The sequence below is a fragment of the Cavia porcellus genome, unplaced genomic scaffold (genome assembly GCF_034190915.1).
Source record: "Cavia porcellus strain 051 isolate PalLab524CR breed Dunkin Hartley unplaced genomic scaffold, mCavPor4.1 scaffold_24, whole genome shotgun sequence".
Lineage (NCBI taxonomy): Eukaryota > Metazoa > Chordata > Mammalia > Rodentia > Caviidae > Cavia > Cavia porcellus.
This window is the reverse complement of record NW_026947507.1, coordinates 1,818,293-1,838,708: the sequence shown is the minus strand read 5'-3', so window position 1 is coordinate 1,838,708 and position 20,416 is coordinate 1,818,293. Positions and strand designations below refer to the sequence as shown.

The following is a 20,416-nucleotide window of genomic DNA, read 5'->3' as shown; positions in this document are numbered from 1 at the left end:
AGAAAATACAACTTAAAGGAAGAGAGTTTTTTTTTTTTAAACACGCCATGTGATTTTTATGTAGTGATTTTTATTTATTTGCAAGTTTTCACAGCCACATACCATTCAGTTTTACTATTCATTTTGCAATAAAATATCAATATATAGTTTGGTATCAACAAGATCTTCATGCAAGATGTAGGGGGTATACACATGGAATAAAAAAACACTCCAGAAGTCAATATATATACACATTATTTACGTATTAACTATATTTAGGTGAATAGAAATGTTTTCTAAGGCAAATTTAAGAAAACAAGAAATCCCAACCTGTGGTTTCCGACCTAACTCTCAGCAAAGCACATCAGTGCACATCAGATATATGCATTTGTAACTTTGAAAATAGGCATTGCTTTATATGAAGCATTTTAAATGCTGCTTCAGGATGAATGGCTCCTACTTTGATCCCATGTGATGCCACATCAAACTACTTAACACTCTTACAGAATCCTGAAGTTATGCTAGCTTGTGTGGGTCCAGGGTCAATGCAAATGAATCTCAAATGATAACTGGGGCCCAGCAAGACAGCTAGAGGAGCTAGGAAGCCACCATTTTCCCTGTGAGGCTCTTCCTCACAACGGGCTACTGCCCTTAGTCTCTGGAAGAAACTTTGTCTTTGGCCAGAGTTAGGACTGGTAACTCCAGACTGAGCGTAGGCCCTCAGGTGAGAAGTAGGTGAGCATGGTTGAGACTCTCTGCCCCTGTAGTGGTGGGAGGGGACCGGTCCCATTTCTAGGCAGCCAGGTGGAAGCCAGGTACACAGTCAGTAGCCTACCTAGCTGGCCCAGTCAGCATGATAGCAGATGTTTTAGGGTTTATAGTGTCACAAGAAACCCGGGAATTAAGTGATTTTATATAATACTGTTTTGAGGGCAAGTTACTCAAGCTTCTGAGCACCAGGGCCTTCGGCTGATCCTGGGTAAACAGCCATCGAGGAGAGCTGGCTCACAGCCAGCTGGCTGGTGTGATGGAAGCTTCCATGGTGATGGAAGAGTCAGTACCACTTCTCTTGATACTTTCAGACAGAAAGCACCATGCTCCTAGGTTAGACTGGGATTACAACATCAGGAGAAAGGACATGGCTCATCCTTGTGTGAAATGCTGGCCCAACACTGCTGTAGCTTAATCGGAGTTGGCCCAAGGCTGGCCTGCAGTGTGGAGGCATCATGGTTGGTCTGGGTCCAGGAAGGTTGTGCATGGCAGAGGAGGGGCCAAGTTGCATGTATACCAGTCTTGGGCCTGGTATGTAGCTCAGTGGCACAGCCACCTGCCTGGCAAACCTGGGGTCCTGAGTCTGATTGTCAATACTTCTCCCGTACAAAAAAAAAAATTTAAAAAATAAAAAATCATCAATCTAATGCATGATGGAAAGATTCAACCTTGAAGCCTCTGTGGTCTGGTATGATGTAAAGCTACACCCCAAGGTCAGCCATCCTGAGGCAAAGGACCCGTGGCTGCACAGTCTCTATTTCAAGGCAGCTCATGGGAAGATTTATTTCTGCTATCAGAACAAAATACTAAGAGCATGCAGTCTGAGGTTTTCATTCCTGGACTTGGGTTTTGCACAGGAATACAGAGAACCTCTCAAAGTCTACCCCACTTCAGATTTGGGCCCCTCCACTCCACAGAAAACTCTACACGCCACACATCTTCAGCCATGGCTTGTGTCTTCCACTCACAAGGGGCGCTCACGTTTCAGATTATGTTATTACAAGAGAAAGGTAATGGACTGTTCCTAGTTCCTTGTACGTTTGGTCATTACGTAAGATAAGCACTCCCTTTGGGAGGGGCTCTTTCTTTCTCTCTTCTCCACCCCTCCTCATACATGTATTTCAGTGTACAATATATACTTGTGTCCAAGAGTTATATTTATAGCTGTATCTTGCATTACAATTTCAGGGTATAAAGAGGAATATGAAAGCTATAATCCAATATCTCTGAGAAAAAGTAGTAGCTTTTCCTTTCCTATTTTGATATAAAACAATGTCTTCTCAAATGGTCACTGACACTGTCACGGTGGGCAGGTGAGTGTCAGGACCAGGCGGTTGCCCTTGAGAATGTCCCTCCACTGCTGTAGCCACAGCAGAAAGGCTCTGGCTTCTGGTTTCTCCCACAGGAGCCAGGTGTCAACAGGAGGAAACACAGCTGCCAATGATACAAGCCACAAGCAGCACAGGCTTTCAAGGTGTGCAGTCCGGGCCACAAGTGGTTCCAGGGAACTGCAGCCTGGGGAGGTGCAGCCCCATGTGCTACCCCGAGTCAGGTCTACTCAGATCTTCAGTTTACCTGCTGAGGTAGCATGCTCTCTTTCATTTCGGCAATCCTGCTTTTCCTTATCGCCAACACATCATGGAAAGGATCCATGCTTATGCTTGCTTTGATGGGTTTCATCGACTCCTCCTTCTCCTCAGGGCATGGGGCCGAGATGCGATACGCCATGTGCCTTCCCTCCTCCACCTGGTGGCCCGCTCCTATCTTGCAGGCTTTGATGACCTTCATCCTTCTCACCCAGGTAGTCCCCAGTGACCATCTTACTTAGGCCTTTTCCTTTATGGAGGGATAGGGTGATGTCTTCTGTGGAGCTCTGTAGCAGGTCACTTTCTACTAGAAACTAAATTCCCTTTTTGGAGTCCATGTTGAATTTGTTTCTTCCCATGGCTTTCTTTTGTTCTTCTGAGTAGTTTTGTTCTCTTCCATTGAAATTAGATTATCAATATCTGTCATCATTTCTTCAGTTTTGTAGTTCAGCCTCTTATTGTCATCAGTAAGTTTCCATTTTCTTTGAGGAATGTCCAAAAGTTCTTCTCTCTCTTCTAAGGAGCAATCTTTAGGCCCAGTGCCCTGGCTGCCACTGTCTTCCTCCAACTCAAGGCCTCTGCGAGCCCTGCAAGCCCAGGCTGAAGAGCATGGGGCCAAGGCAGGGGAAGTGTCCGAGGCTGCGCAGGTGACCAAGTGACTCTTCAGTTTGTGGCCATAGTGAGCTCTCCTCCCTCGGGGCAGGCTGGCCAATTGGCTGGGAGAGGTTTCTTTTGGCTCACAATTTTAAAAGTTTCAGTCCATAGTCAGCAGGCTCAAAGGCAGAAACAGTACATGTGGTAGAAGGGCCTGGGTGGAGGAAAACTGCTCATGTCTTGGAAGCAGAGTGATAAGGAGCCAGGGCGGGAGATGTACAGTGACTGGCCACTAACCAGGCCCTGCCTCTGACAGCTCTCTCAGCTGCTGAACTCCTCAGTGAGTTATCCACTGAGCACTCTCATGATCTAGTCACTTTCCATACTCACGAGGCTTTTGGCAGACAACCCAGATCTAAACACATTTTAAGGGGAATATTAATAAGCTGGACCATGTTCACTGGGTAAGTTGATTGAGAGACTAAATGCTATAACATATTATCTCTTAAAAGAAGTCAGGCAGCTTAGCTAAAACAATACACCAAAAGTGACACCAAGAGTGATCTGAAGATACTTAGAATGTTATTGAAATTTTGCAGTGATGGTGGTATCCATAATATACCTCACCAGAAAAGCTATGAGAATGCAAAGAAACACTCCCAGTGTAAAACACCCACTCCCATCACAGAAATAGGAAATGCTCTTCCAATCATTGTTCTCCATAAACAACAGATGAAATGATCCTTAGTTCCAAGTAAAGATCATATACATGGTATGATCAAAATATACTGCATAGTGAATTTTATATTTTAAAAATGTATTAACAATAAAGGATGTATTGCCATTAATTCCCTTTCATAATATCTACTCTCTCCAGCTTTCAACACACTTCTATTGTTCTTACCACTTTCTGAAGAAGTACTTTTAAAGAGAGGGGAAATATTTTGAGAGGAATTAATAACAATGTCTTTTACTCTAATAAATTTTTACATTTAAGCATTCACCATAGTTTTTGATTAGACCATGTTTACATTATCAATCCAGATAGCCATGGCCTCAGCAAAAAATGCAAAATCTAAGAATATTTCTTCTATTGCTTCACATTATAAGAATTTTATGCAATACAATAAAACAATAAAAGCAATACATAGATGTGCTTTCCACTTTAACAAAACATTAATACCCCAGAGTGTATTATTCTCATTAAAGGTCTACATTCACTAATGGTATTACCAAACCATATTTCATACAACTTGTATATGTAAGTCTATTTTTAAAGGATTATTTTTTCTATGTGTAAATTCCCTTTATATGCTAGGCTACCAATATTACTGGGTCCTACCAGTTTACCAGGAAAGAATAATACTCTATTTTCCTGTTTGTTTGTTTCTTTGTTTGATTCTTTATTTTGTAGCACTGGGTATTGAAACCCAAGGCCTTGCACACTTTACCACTGCACTACATCCCCAGTCTCCAGTTTTCTTTGTAAAATTGGAAGATTTCATTTTCCGCAACATCTCAAAATTGTACTCAGGAGTTGTACAGAGAAAAATTAGAATCAGGACATGGAGTTTATAATATTATTTTTATGATGGTCACCCAGAGTTAACACAAGAAAATGCAGGAAATCTATCTGCAACACCAAAGACATAGAATATTTAGCCAAGGGCCTAAACCCCACAGCAATGTCCCACATGAGTCCAGATGAAAACCCAGAGCTCATGACAATGCCTCCCACGAGTCCAACTGGAGGTCCAGAGCCCACAAGAAGGACTCACACCAATCTCTTTTATGGATCCATGCTGGGAAGGCCCAAAGGTCAGGAGTGGAAACTAGGAAGTCCATGCCAGTGGGATGAAGGAACTGTGCTGGTGGGATGAGGGTTCCAAGCTGGAGCCAAGAAGTCACACTCACAACAAAGACAAGGGCTCAGGAAAAGCACCACAGCCATCCTCAGTGCAATGGAGGCTCCTCCAACAAGCACAGTCCAGTACATGCCAGGAAGCCAATGTGACGAGTTCATCCTGGAGACCAAGTGGCACAGGTGTATCCTTCTGGAGCCAGGAAGAAATGTTCGATGTGAGGACCAGAGCTTCTCCAGGAGAACCAATGGCTCAAATAGCAACTCACAGGTGAACCCACAATGCCTCAAGGCCTCAATGCAATAGCTTCTCCTTCTCCACATCTCTATTTATGCTGGAAACTTTCCTCAGGTGGGACATCGCTGTAGGATTGGCTAAATATTCTATGTCTTTGGTGTTGTGGATAGATTTCCTGCATTTTCTTGTGTTAACTCTGATTGACCATCACAAAAATAAACTCCATGTCCTGATTCTAATTATTCTCTGTACAACCCCTGACTACAACAAAAATTGGTACTGGGAGAGTGGGGTTATTGGTGTGTTGTTGCTTGGTCATGTGACGTAAGAGCCTTGGAAATTAATTTGGAAAGTTTTTGAGAGACTGACCAAAGAGACAGCCCTGTATGCTGTTTACGATTTTAGAGACTCTGGTCAGAACCTGAAAAATCAGAGTGCTGATGGAAATGCTGCCAGTTAAGATGAAGCCTGGGAGGCTTCTGTTGGGAAAGACTGCAGTGGCTGCTGGAGTCCAGGTAGTACACTGTGCTTTAGCTGAAAGTTGGTCTTCATTTTCTTTGTTTTAGAGATGTTACCTGGTGGCAGAAAAATTTCAGCACAGTCTACTGTTGGGATGGTAGCATAGTCACTTTAGAGAACTTTTGACCAGATCTACATTGGAAATTTAGAGCAAAGAGCCAGTAGAATAATTTAAAACACTTGGCCAAGAAGAAGGCTCCATTGGAAGAGTGGATTGCAAAGATGAAACAAAGGAGAACACAGTTTTTAGAAGAATAGGACAATGGAAAAATGAAGAGTACACTGGAATTACAGGAGATCCTTACATTTTAGTCTTGCCATGTGTGTAGTCAGGGGTTGTACACAGAGAACAAGTAGGATTAGGACTTGGAGTTTATAATATTTGCATAATAGTCACCGGAAGTTAACACAGGAAAATGCAGGGTTTTTATCTGGACTCATGTGGGACATTGCTGTGGGATTCAGGCCTTTGACTAAACATTTTATGTCCTTGGTGTTGCAGATAGATTTCCTGCATTTTCTTGTGTTAACTCTGGGTGACCATCATAAAAATAATATTATAAGTTCCATGTCCTGATTCTAATTGTTCTCTGCACAACCTCTGACTATAACAGGTGGTAAGAATTCTAGGGTCTGTTTCTAAGTTCTTTCAGATCACAGTAATTTTGCTGCTGAACTAGGCAGAGGAAAATTCACATGCAAAAGTCACCTTCCAGGAGACAGATAGTTTCTATTTTGTCCACACGGGTCCCCTGGTGGTATTACCTATCTTTCTATCCTGTACTGTGCAGGATTCCTAAACCTCAGGGGACCAGCGTTGTTGAGAATTTGGATGTGAGTTCCCAATGTCCCATTGCTTCCACCAACCCCACTCACTCCTACCCTAGGATTTTCATGACACCCTCACCTTGACTGGCCAACACAGCTTCCCTGAGAAGAAAGGTCAGAGAGTGACCCGCAGCCAGAAGTTGTACAAGTAAAATGAAGGCTCTCCCAAGGGCTGTATCCTTAGAAAATAATCTCAGTCTTAAAATGCAGTATAAAGACTAGTTTAAAAACAGTATTACTGAAAAATAATATATGTGTCCTTGAATTTAGATGGCATTTGATTTAAGAAGCATTAAAATGTTTTTTGAAAGCATGTCATGGGTTGGGGAAATGCATTATCTCTTAGCATCCTGCCATCTGCCACCCAGCCTCCTGTGCGTCTGCCTTTTTTGTGTAACAGTTTACCTAGCAGGCTGGGTTTGGGGGGGGAAGTAAGGAACTTGCTCTGTTTTTCTCCCACTTTGGCCTGAAACCCATTCAGCCAGCTCTCCGCTCACCAGGCTATGGGCAGATCTTGCAGAGTTCTGGTCCCCTTCAAATGTTAGAAAGGCCAATTTAATCAAATCAAACCTTCACCTTGTCATTCAACAGAAGCATCTCCCACCTGCCACCCTAGTCCGGGTTATACCTGCTCCACCTTCCTGTCCCTTCGTCACTGTCTGCTATTTCTGGCTTCTCTAGGACTAGGGCCATGCTCTGCTAATTGTGTTTTTCTCTCAATTTGTGATGCTGTCTCTCATGACCAGTATACACACTTGGACATTTCTCATGGAGCCCTTATGTAGATTTTTTAGGGATGTCACTCCCTGTCATCACTCCCTGCCCTTCAGTCCCCAACACAAAACTTCACAATCGGTGTATATTTCTGGACACCGTCCCCACAGAGGTGCTGTACTTTCAGCTGGCCTCCTGGGATGCAACTCCGCCCTCCCTGGCTACTGCTGAGTTCCCGGCCTCCAAGCCTCCAAGCACAGCCCTCACAGTTCTATGCACAGGATGCTAACAACACTCAGTTGCCTGCCTACCTCTCTCAACTGTGTGAGTGCCAGCCAGTTCCCTGCCTTCAGACTCCTCCTTCTGTGGAGAGTCAGGACGTTTGCCACAACTACATCTGAACTCTCCCAGGGACTCTTTTATGACCCAGTTGGCCACAGAATTGGGAAGGCTCCTGAGTTTGTGTAGCTTAGCCAGCCTGTGGCCAGCAAGTGAGGTACCAACTTCCCTTTCTGAAAAACAAATAGAAATCCAATAGGTCTTCAGAAGCCCTTCTTCATTTTTCTTAATGACTATAGCGGGATTTGCAGGAAGAGGAAGGAGAAGAGCTATGGTGCTATCTCTACTGCTACACAAAGAATCTTTCTTCTCTCCTTCCTGTAGAGGACCACCTCGATGCAGTGACACCACACTGTCAGCTGAAATTCAGCTTCAAGAAAAGCTGTGACATTTCAGAGTATGATGATTACACATTAAAACTGAAGCAATGACCCCAAAACACTAAATACTGCCCCAATCTGTGATATGCAGATTATTCTTTTTCCTCTCTCTCTCTCTCTCTCTCTCTCTCTCTCTCTCTCTCTCTCTCTCTTTCTCTGCATATTGCAGAGGTGATTTCAGGACTCCAACCTAGCCAAGCTCACAGCACTCATATATTTTCACCTTTATCTCAGTCCCTGAGACCTCATCCCTGAGCCACTCTTCTATTTGTGAATTAATAAAACCTGGCTGTGGCCCTGGTTCAAGGTCTTTGTTCCTAATAGCCATTATTCTGACTGGGCTTAGGACCCTCTGGGCTCCCTACCATTTTAGACATATATTTGTGTCTTTTTTTCACCATGGAATTAGATTGATTGGAATTAACTTATTGGAATTACAATAACTTTCTCTTGGGATTACAAATATAAACTTTGTATGATGAAGTTCAGGAAGGGATTTCTGTACGTCCTATGCATACAGTAGGTAAGTGCTCTTAGACCTATGTTGCACTCCGCCTCTTCTGGTAGGATTCAAAGTGGTTATGGTTGGTCTATTTCTCTAGAATGTGAAAGTATACTTACCGCTCATTATCCACAAGGAAAAATAAAACAGAGGAGTCTTGTTCTACTTTTATTACATTCTTCTAGCTTCATAAACTTGGAGCATGTCCTATAGGCCACATATTGACCCACATGTCAGAATTGCAACCATGAACAAAACTCTCAAAGGGTCAGAGATCCTGGTAGAATTCATCAAAATGGATGAATTAATGGAAAACAGTGGTTGAGTAGCATTTCTGGAGCTTGGATGCCTGACTTGGAATTCTGACTTAGTCGTTAACCATCTGACTTTCAAGAAGTTGCTTTAACTCTCTGCACTTGTATTTCTGTATCTGCAAAACAGAGATGATCATATTAGCTGAGAACTGGGATAATCTGACAAATTCAATAAGTGCCCCGGATGGGAGCCCAGCCCACAGCAGAGCTCTTGCTGATTCGTCAGCTTCTGCTCTCCTTTGGCCTTCACGTTCCCTCTTGCAGGCTCCTCCTTTGCATATGGCTCTGCTTGTGGTGATCTTCTAGTTCATGTTCATGTCGTTGCAGCACCCAGCTTAACACACACTTATATATGTCCCCTGAGGACCTTTCCCTTTCATTTGCCAAGAATGCTTGCTACGATTCCGGGATTCAGTGTTTCATATCCTACTGCTGTGATTTGAGTGCATCCCCTATAATTCACATGTTGGAAATTTAATTCTTCAGTGCAGTAGTGTTGGGAAGTCAGACCCTTGGAAGTGATAAGTCATAGGCATGGAGCACCCCTGGATAAATAGTGCCTTTCCTTCTGAAATAGGTTAGCTAGTGGAATCTGGCTAGTAGAGTTCTCTTCTGTACGCGCCACTTGCCCTTCCACTTTCCTCCGTAAGTTAAAGTAGCACAGTGCTCTCACCAGCTGTGGCTTTCAAAACTGTGACATAAAACAGACCAATTTAATAAATGACCTAGTGCCATGTATCTGCAATAGCAACAGAGAAAAGACTCAGGCAACCACTTTTCCTTGGCTGTTTCCTTGTGGGTACATTTCAAATGCACATTTCACTCTTTGCAGGCTCCATTCTTAGAACATAAGGAACACGTCTCATCAGGCCACGTGCTCCCTCAGAGCACTCAGATGGCATTCCAAACAGTACCCCTCACATTGTTCCCACTCTTCCCCAGGAAATAAATCTAGGCATAAAACAAACAAAATTTAGCATAGTTAGATTTCTAGAAGCTGTCCTGCTATTAAGAAGAACATTTCAGCATTGCCTGACTTCTATAGCGGTTTCCTAAATTGTGACTGTAAGGCAGTAGCAGGATGATACTTTTCCTGAACTGAGATTTGAGTCAGGCCTTCAAAGCTGAGAACTACATATAATACACACACATATATATGCATATATACATAAATATATATACATGATAGGTAACTATATTACTTATCTCTGTTCATCAAAAGGAAGTGTGTGCTTTTGTTGTTTGTTTGATCATTTTTTTCATGCCTAAATCTTGTAACCTGAACAATTACTTCTAAGATAACAATATGCAATTTATTAACAAGTGTTAGTTTCCTATGTTCTTGAAATTCTGTATCATTTCTATCCTTTTTTCTGTTTTGCTTTTTAAAATAAAAAAAAGCTGAGAACTATCTTAAATAGAGCGCTAGATCATGTCTGTGGGGCCAGCAAAGAGGGTAAGGAGTCCAAAACCCATTCTACCTCCCACCTTAAGGGTTTAAAAGAGAAGTCGAGGGATTTAAAAGAGAAGTCTTGTGGCAAAGATCAGTTTGAGGATTGGGTAAAATCAGGATCCTCACCACCTTCACTCTCTAACCTGGTATGGGAGCAGGGAAAGGAATCTGTTCCCTTCTAACTTCACAGTGACTAGGGCTTCAGAGACCATTCAGCGATTTTTATCTGTGTGGCTCAGAAATGGATAGGTACAGATCTACTCTAAAATCTGCTCTCCATTTGTAAAGCCCCTCAGAATAATTGTGGTTGGAACTACCCTTATAAACAGCAGTAAGAGACAGAGTTTGAGAGGCAAAGGTACTGTTATGGTTTATATCTAGAAATCCCCCGAGAGACTCATGCACTCATAGGCAGGGGTTTGGAAGAGGACTGAACCATGGGGTTGATATAACTGACTTACTTTTAGGAGTGGGGCCTCGTTGGAGGAAGCTTGTCAGCTGGGGAGTGGCCTGAAGACTCCATCTCCCTCTCCAGCTCCTCCTTTCTCTCTGTTTCCTGGCTGCTGTGAGGAGAGCAGCTTTCCTCCATCCAGGTCTTGTTGCCATGCTGTTGCTGTTTTAAACCTGCCAAACATGAACTGAAACTTCTGGACTGTGAGCCAAAATGAATCTCTCCTCCTTTACATTGCAGATGTCAAATATTCTGTGCCAGGAGTGAGAAGAGTGGCTAAGACAAGTGCCCAACATGGATTGTACCAGGGTTGGCAGAGAGAAGGCAGAGAGCCAGAGAGACTTTGTTAGTCAGCCTTCCACTCCCGTGATAAAATATCTGAGAAAAACAATTTGCAAGAAGGAATGTTTATTTTGGCCCATGGTTTCACAGGTGTTAGTCTGTGATTGGGTGCCTCTTGCTTTGGGCCTGAGATAGAACACTAGGAACATGTGGTGGAGGAAACTGCTCACACCACGATGGTTAGGAAGCAGAGAGATAGACAAAGAAAGGGCTCAGGATCCCTGTATCCCCTTCTAAGGTCCCCAGTGACCTAACTTTCTCTCCCTAGCCCTGCCTCCCAAATGTCCCATCATATCCCAGTAGCACCACAGGCTTTGGCCCAACCCTCTAATGCCTGGCCTTTGGGAGACATTTAGTATCCAAACTGCAGTACTTACCACTTTAAAAGTAGAGGATGGAGATTCTCATGATGTTAAATGAAATGTCAAGGGTCCACTCCAAAGCACCCACAAAAGTGCCGCGCATGAGAAAGACTCATCCTGACACCCAGCTGTAATGGTGACAAGCCGAATGGGCCCATTCTTGCATCTTCCTGATCTTCCTCTCACCTTCTGTAGCTCCTAACACAAGTTTAAAAGCCAGCAGTGCCATACACGCTCTTATGGCACTGCTGGCTCCTAAACTTGTATTAGGCCCAACCTAGTGAGCAGGAAGGAGGGTAAATTATATGACAAATTTGAGTTTGGGATTGAACTGGACATGTTTAGTATGTGATAAATGAGGCTATTTGTTATTTCCACAGGGCCTGCCTGGATTTCATCTAGAAGCCAAGAAGCACCGTTCAGCTTAGCACAGGGAAAGAAAATAATTGCTCTGCTTCTTCTTTATTGAGTCCAACTCATTTAATGAAACAATGACTCAGTAATAAGAAATCGGGGCTTGAAACCTCTCTCTGGATGGTCTGAGACATGCAATACGATTTGAGTGTAGCACTGGGAGCAAGATTTGTTCACTGAGAAGTCCTTATACATTGAGAACCCAGCCTTAGAGAGACGGCCTTTTAATTATTCCTTCTTTTAGCTTCGCCCTCTGTGCTTTGGCTATCTATCATCATGAAAAATAGATTCCAAAAGACCAGCTGAATTCCTCTGCCACTTTTAGCAAAGAACTGAGCACATGGACGTGATAAACATAGGAATTATTTGGCAAAGACTGAAGCCAAGGAGTGAGAAGGTAACAGCCACATCAGGCTAGAGATGGACCCCACCACAGGGAGAACCCTGTGCATTCATTCAGCTCTTCCAGAAGGGCAGGGGCAGGTGGGCAAAGCTCAGGGACGGGCTCTGGTACACCCTGAAAGGCTGGAGTAAGCAGAGGAGGAAGGGAGAAAGAAGAGCGGTGGGGACCTAGCCAGCTAAGTATCTGCAAACTACAGAAGCACTCTGGTATAGAGCTGCCAGACCTAGCCCCCAACCAAAACAAAACCAAGACCCTCGTCCTTGACTGCTTTCCTTCAGAGGATCTGGTAGATGAGGGGAGACAGAGCACTATTTGTAGCATTTGCTACTGTGGCAAGTAGAGTCACCAACCATTAAAGGAAAAAAGTAAAACTGTGTAGAAACATATATTCTCTATATGAATCTGAGAGAGGGCAACCTTCAGTGATAGCAAGATGGATCAATTATTGTCACCCAGAAACTAAATCACAGTGAAGAAATATTGTGTACTTTGGTAATAGAAAGGATGCCAGAGATAGCAAATTTATATTACTTGCTTTAAAGAAATATGGCTTGGATATGACAATGAAAAGCATATTAAAAAGTAGAGGCATCCAGCCTTTAATTTAATTTCGAGTCAAGTAATCAGGGTGAATTTATTCCTCTTGCAACACATAATTTTAACCTTTTATTATGCAAAACTGACAATTCAGTTTAAATTGCATGGGTATGTTTGTTCAGCATGATTGATTTTAATGATATTTACCATTTACTGGATCTCCTAAAAGGTGGAACATCTTGAAAATTTCTCACAAGTCACTTCAAATCTGTTTCAGATCCTTCCTGGCCACTGAGAGCCCACAGAGGTTTTTGAAAAACAGAGCCAAGTGCTGCATTGGTAGCAGTGTTAGACGGGAGCTTTTCACATCAACAAATTCTTAACATAGAGGAAGTTCTTGTTACTTCAGGGGCTCCCACTGCGGGCACCTCCAGCTCCCATCGTGTAATGCCAGCACCAGGACATGTTATAGGGAAAAGTACAACTGTCCTCCCCCTGCCAGCATTTCAGTTCTGAGGTGCTGAACGATGGAGCAGAAAGTAGCTCCTACTCCTGCTCTCCCTTCCCACCCTCATCTCCAATTAGCCTTCAAAATTCTGAAGAGTGATGCTGCACATATTGTAAGATAGCAGGTAACAGCGCACATGTGAACATCACCGCTCACAGGACACCACAGGAGTCCAGAGAGAACTGAAATACATGATGAGGATACAGAGATAAACCAGGAGCTCAGATGGAGGAAGTCATTTGCTTACCATCAGCTGGACAGGCCAGACAGGTGTCCCAGAAACCTGAACCTCAAAAATTAAATCTTCATTGAGTAAATCATGTGGTTTTTATGATCAGGCTACAAAAGGTAATAGTTTACTGTGCACAGGGACTTTTCTTTGTTTTCTCAGCCTTCTGTCCCACTGTGGCTCTCTCTGATTGTCTCACAGGACTTCCACATACATTGTAGGCCTGATACCCGCAGGTGTCCAGGGGTTCCCTGGGCCAGCAGCGTCCAGCATCGTGAATACCAGATCCATTTCTAGCCAGACAGTAATTCTGAATGCGTGCAGTAGATTCACACATATTATTCCATAGATCTTAACATCCACAGTCCAGGTTTGGTTTCGTTTTTAATTGGATTTTCTTAAATCAAAGTACATATTAATTTGTGTTGCCATCAATATCTTAAAGTTCAAGTTCCTGCTTAAAAAAAAAACTGTGATTGTACCAGAGATTTTTCTCACTAGCTCTGCACAGTCTCCAAAGCCACCATTTAAATAGATGTCTCTACTGATTTCCCTTTTCCTGGCACACTTACATCGGGACTCCTAACACATCCTCACACTCTTTCCTTTTCTCAGACCCCAGACATTCTGCAGAACAGAAGTCTTCAAGGTTAGAAGAATCTGTCTTTCCAGAGATATCATGTGCAAATACCAGCAAGAAGGTCTTTCTGGGTTCTCCATAGATGCAGGCATACGATGAAGATATACATATGCGTATTGTCATGGTTTATGTCGGTGTCCCCCAGGCCTCATGCATTTGCATTATGTATTTGTCATTGGTTCATTGTCTAGCGCTTAGATTGACGGTGTCAGTGCTACACTCACATAAGGATAGAGCCAGAATACAATGCAGTGGCAGGAATAAGGTATATCTTTCGCTTTCTTGCTAGTTTCTGCCTTGCTGTTTGCAGCCACCATGAACTGTAGTCCTACCATGCCTCCCTGCCTTGAGCCAACTGAGTATGGACTAAAACCTCCAAAAACTGCAAGAAATAAACCTTTCCTTTCCCAACTTTGGACATCAGGTATTTTGTCTCAGCGACCAGAAAAAATAACTAAGACACATATTATTAACACTAAAAACAATAATAATTAACTTACATTGAGCTCAGGGAGAGTGTAAGATCATTGCTCCCAGCGGTGAAGGAACTAGGCTTGAACCAGTCAAGGAACACTCAGCTGGGCTCTGCAGGTTCTGGGCCTAACTGGGAACATCTCTGAATCCAGGGAACTGGGTTGCAGGAGGTGAGAGTCTGTGCACCATCTGAGTCCCAGGAGAGTTTAAGATCATCACTCCCAGTGGTCAAGGAACCACCCAACTTCCATCCACTCTCCACTGGGCTCTGCAGTTTCCGGGCCTGCCTGGACCACCCTCAGTGATCCTCTATCAATCCTGGAAACTGGGCGACTAGAGGTGAGTGTCTGCGCACCATCCCAAGCTCCAGGAGAACTTAAGATCATTGCCCCCAGTGGTTAAGGACCTGCCCAGCTTCCAGGCACTTAGACTAGACTAGGTTGGTTTTTGTGGGAGGACTAGATTATGCCTAGGAACCTTCTTCAATCAGGGAAGTTGAGGGATGTGAAGTGATTTCCACAGCATTGGACCTAGCCTGCGGAGCACTTTGGACCATCATCCACAGTGGTTAGTGGTTAGGTTAGTGGTTTCAGCTTCCTGGAACACTGGAGGTGACACAGGAGGTACTCTGGGCCTGACTGGACCACACTCAGCAACTCTATTAAGTCCCAGGAGCTGAGGGCATAGAAGATGATTTCCAACAGGCCCAGGGAAAGCCCTGGAACAACACTTGAAACTTGAAACACAAATGACAAAACTAAAGACCAAAATGCAACCTCAGACTTCCAGCCCATCCTAAGAAAGCTTAGGAGCTATGTACATAGAAGAAAATATATGCCATACACCTGAAATACATGCAATAATAGCAACTGAAATAAAGAAGCAACTCCAAGAAGCTTTAAAGGAATTAAAATTAGAAATAATCTCCCAGGTAAAAGAAGAAATGATAAAAGTAATGAAAGAGATGCTGAACACATCCAAAGAAGACACAGTTTAAAAATTAAAGGAACAAAACAAAAAGATAGAATCCCTGGATGAACAATATAAGAAACAAACAATACAAGAAGCAGATTCAAACAGATATACAGGAAATCAAAAATTTCATTGAAAGTTGTCAAAATTGCCTCAGTGAAAGTGAAGATAGAATTTCAGACCTCGAAGACAAGATTGCAGGTAGTGAATAGGAAGGGAAAGATCTTTTAAAAATAACAAGAAATCAGGAAATAACAATTCAACAGCTGCAAGATGATGCAAAGAAAACAACACAAGATTGATAGGGATAAGTGAAAAAGAAGGGGACAACACAAATGATATCAAGAGGCTATTTACAGAAGTAATAGCTGAAAATTTCCCAAACACGAGAATGGAAATGACATTAGGATTAGTGAAGCATATAGAACTCCAAACAGCCATAACTACACCCAGACATGTAATAATCACCATTCCAGATATCTAACATAAGAATAGAATATTAAAAGCTGTTAGAGAGAAAAGACGGATCACCTATAAAGGAAAACCTATCAGAAACACAGCAGACTTCTCAGCACAAACAGAGATGTCAAGAAGAGCATAGAGTCAAGTATTTCAGATCCTAAAGGAAAATGATTTCCAACCTACACTGATGTACTCTAAACTGTCCTTCAAAATGGATGGAGAAATAAGATACTTCCATGACAAAGAACAGCTGAAGAACTTCATGATCACCAAGCCAATCCTGCAAAGAATACTGAAAGACAGTTTAGATACACTTAGGAAAAAACCACTAAACAAAGTAGACAATTAAACAGAATGGAAAGCTTAAGATGCAACAGAAGAAAGATAACATGTCAAAAATAAATCAATATATAACAGTTATAACCACTAATGTAAATGGTCTCAATTCACCAATTAAAAGAAACAGACTGGCAGAATGGATCAAGAAACAACATCCAACCATAGGCTGTCTACAAGAAACCCATCTAACCCAAAAGGAAACTCACAGACTGAAAGTCAAAGGATGGAAAACAATACTTTATGCAACAGGAACCAAAAAAAAAAAAAAGTGGGGGTAGCTTTTATGTTTGCAGACAATGTGAACATCAAACCAAGAATGATCAGAAGAGATAAAGAAGGTCATTACATACTGGTTAGGGGAAAACTTCAAGAGGAAGAGATAACAATCTTAAATAAATATGCACCAAATTCCAGAGCATACAGTTATACAAAACAAGTATTAATAGAAATGAAAAATCAAATAAGCAATAACACAATTGTAAAAGGAGACCTTAACACACCATTGACACTAAGGGACAGATCAACCAGACAGAAAATTAGCAAAGAAATAACAGAACTGAATCACACCTATGAATAAATGGACTTGATAGACGTATACAGAGTGTTCCATCCAACAACATCAGATTATACATTCTTCTCAGCAGTACATGGGACATTCTCTAAAATAGACCATATAATAGCCCATAGAATATATTTAAATAATGCAAAAGAGTTGAAATTATCCCATGCATGTTATCCGATCATAGCACCATGACACTAGAAATTAACGATAAAAGAAACTGCAAAAATCCCACAAATACATGGAAATTGAATAACACACTCTTGAGCAATCAGTGAGTAACAGGGAAAATTAAAGAAGAAATTAAACAATAGCTACAAGCAAATGAAAATACAAATACAACTTACCAGAATCTGTGGGATGCAATGAAAGTGATCCTCAGAGGAAAATTTATTGCACTGAGTTTCCACATCAGGAAAACAGAAAGAATCCAAATAAATAACCTGATGCCATACCTCAAACATCTAGAAAAAGAAGGCCAGTCAAGCCAAAAGAAGGGAGGAAATTATAAAAATCAGAGCAGAAATTACTGCAATAGAGACTAAGAAAACAATCAATGAATCAAAGAATTGGTTCTTTGAAAGAATAAATAAAATTAATAAGCCCCTAGCCAACCTTATTTTAAAAAGGGAAGAAAAAGCTCAAATTCATGTAATAAGGAATGAAAAAGGCAAAATCACTACAGTCTCTGTAGAAATACAGAAGATCATCAACACCTATTTCAAAAACCTCTACTTTCATAGGTTCAATAACATAGAAGAAATGGACAGATTCCTAGAAACATATGAACTACCAAAGCTGGGTCAAGAAGATGTAAAACTGCTGAATAACCCAATTTGTATTAATTAAATTGAAAATGTAAGTAAGTCCTTACTACAGAAAACAGTCCAAGCCCAGATGGATTCACTGCGGAATTCTACAAGAAATACAAAGAAGACTTAATGCCGACACTCCTCAAACTCTTCAATGAAATTGAAAGGGAAGCAATCCTTCCCAAGTCATTCCTAGAAGCAAATATTACTCTAGTACCAAAACCTGAGAAATACCCAATTATAAAAGAGAACTACAGGCCAATCTCCCTAATGAACACAGATGCAAAAATCCTCAATAAAATATTGGCAAACAGGTTGCAGCAAATCATCAAGAAGATTATATACCACGACCTAGTGGATTCATCTCAGGCATGTAGGGATAGTTCAACATATGTAAATCAATAAATGTAACCCACCATATCAATAAAGCCAAACGTAAAAATTACATGATCATTTCTATAGATGCAGAGAAAGCTTTTGATAAGGTCCAACATTCATTCATGATAAGAACCTTACAGAAAATTGGAATAGATGGTCTTTACCTCAAAATGATAAAGGCCATGTATGACAAATCAACAGTCAGCATCATACTAAATGGCCAAAAACTGAATGCTTTTACCTTGAAATCAGGCACAAGACAAGGATGTTCCTTATCACCACTCCTGTTCAACTTAGTACTGGAAATACTAGGCAGAGCAATTAGACAAGAGAGAGAAATAAAAGAGGAAAGATAGGAAAAGAGGAAGTTAAATTATCATAATTTGCAGATGACTTGATTTTCTACATAGAAGACCCCCAAAATGCCATTGAAAGATTCATAGATATAATAAATAAATTCAGCAATGTAGCTGGATACAAAATCAATACTCAAAAATCAATAGCATTTCTATACACTACCAACAAAATCACTGAGAGAGAAATAAGTGAAGCCATACCCCTCACATTAGCAACCAAAACAGTGAAATACTGAGGAATTAATCCCGTGAAAGAAGTAAAAGATCTATACAGGGAAAATTATAATACCCTGAAAAAGACATTGAAGAGGATCTCAGAAAATGGAAAGACATCCCTTGGTCATGGATAGGAAGAATAAATATTGTGAAAATGGCCGTTCTCCCAAAACTGTTATACAGATTTGATGCAATCCCAATCAAAATACCATCAACATACCTCATAGATCTAGAGAAATCACTTCTAAAATTTATCTGGAGCGAGCAGAGACCCAGAAAAACAGACAATTCTAAGCAGCAAAGGCAAGGCAGGAAATATCACAATCCCTGACTTGAAGTTATACTACAAAGCAACTGTAGTAAAATCAACATGATGCTGGAATAAAAACAGAGCCAAAGATCAATGGAATAGATTAGAAGATACAACCACAACTACAAACACACTCAACCACCTTATCTTTGAAATAGGGGCCAAACATGTTCACTGGAAGAACGACAGTCTCTTTAATAAATGGTGTTGGAAAAACTGGCTCTCCGTATGCTGAAGACTAAAATTAGACCCATGTTTATCACCCTGTACTAAACTAAAATCTAAATGGATCAAAGATCTGAATATTAAAACAGAAACACTAAATCTGTTGGAAGACAAGTTGGGTAAAAACCTTGAAGACATAGGAGTAGGTAGAGAATTCATGAACAAGAATCAAACTGCATGGGAAATACTTCCCAGAATCAATAACTGGATCACTTCTTATTAAAAAGTTTCTGCATGTCAAAAGAAATTCCCAGCATAGTGAAAAGAAAACCCACAAACTGGGAAAAAGTCTTAGTGAACTGTCCCTCAGACAAAGGACTTCTGTCTAAAACATATAAAGAATTTTTAAAAATCAGACTCCCAAAATTCAAAGAGCCAATCCAAAAATGGGCATCTAAGATCAATACACAGTTCTCAGATGAATAAATACAAATAAATACCTGAAAAAATGTTCATCATCATTACTCATTATAGAAATGCAAATTAAAACCACACTGAGATTCTATCTCACTCCTGAAAGAATGTCCAGGATCAAGAAAACTACCAACAACAAATGCTGGAGAAGCTGTGGGGAAAAAGGAACTCTCCTGCACTGTTGGTGGGAGTGTAGACTGGTGCAACCATTGTGGAGGTCAGTCTGGAGATTTCTCAAAAGGCTGGGATTGGAAGTCCCATTTCTTCCAGCTATCCCACTTCTAGGCATATTCCCAGAAGAACTGAAAACATCATATCACAGTGATATATGTGCACCCATGTTTTTAGTAGCACAATTTGTAATAGCCAGATCTTGGAAACAACCTACGTGTCCAACAACTGAGGAATGGATAAAAAAGTTGTGGTATTTTTATACCATGGAATACTACTCAGCTATAAAGAATGATCACATTGAGATATTTGTAAATAAATGGGTGCAACTTGAGACCATACTCATAAACAAAATAAATCACACTCACATGTATAAATATTATATAGTCTCCCTATTGTAAGAAATGGTAAGAATACATAAAAGTATATAGTAATCAAGATTCCCCTTTACATTGCTTTGAAGCCTTATAATGTTTTCATTCATTAGTTGGAATGGTTTTATCCTGGGTTGTTTGATTTTATTGTCTGTGATGGTATGAACAGCTATTTTGAACAAAAGGAGACATTATAATAGCCATTGCTGATTTAATATCATCTTGTTTTGAAGTCCTACCATGCTTTTGTTCTTCTGTCTCCATTGGTTCTATCATGTTATATCTTATTGGATTTTATTATATGTGATAGTATAAACAAAATTTTTATGGACAAGAAGATAATAGAGTAACCATTGTTCATTTTCAGTTATTTGGTTCTGAATTCCCTGT

At 41.1% G+C, this 20,416-nt stretch overlaps 2 long non-coding RNA genes across 2 annotated transcripts in view; one reads left to right on the top strand and one right to left on the bottom strand.

Annotated features, from left to right (window-relative positions):
• LOC134472641 (uncharacterized) overlaps positions 1–14,424 on the top strand; it is a 36,649-nt gene extending 22,225 nt beyond the window's left edge. The window contains exon 4 of the long non-coding RNA XR_010042534.1: positions 11,614–14,424. This is a non-coding gene — a long non-coding RNA (uncharacterized LOC134472641). The remainder of the gene's footprint in view (positions 1–11,613) is intronic.
• Positions 51–10,795, bottom strand: LOC134472640 (uncharacterized). Its single transcript, XR_010042533.1, has 3 exons — positions 10,540–10,795; positions 8,431–8,741; positions 51–4,984 (listed from the first exon to the last, which is right to left on the bottom strand). It is a non-coding gene; the product is annotated as an uncharacterized LOC134472640 (long non-coding RNA).
• Positions 14,425–20,416: the final 5,992 nt, after the last annotated feature.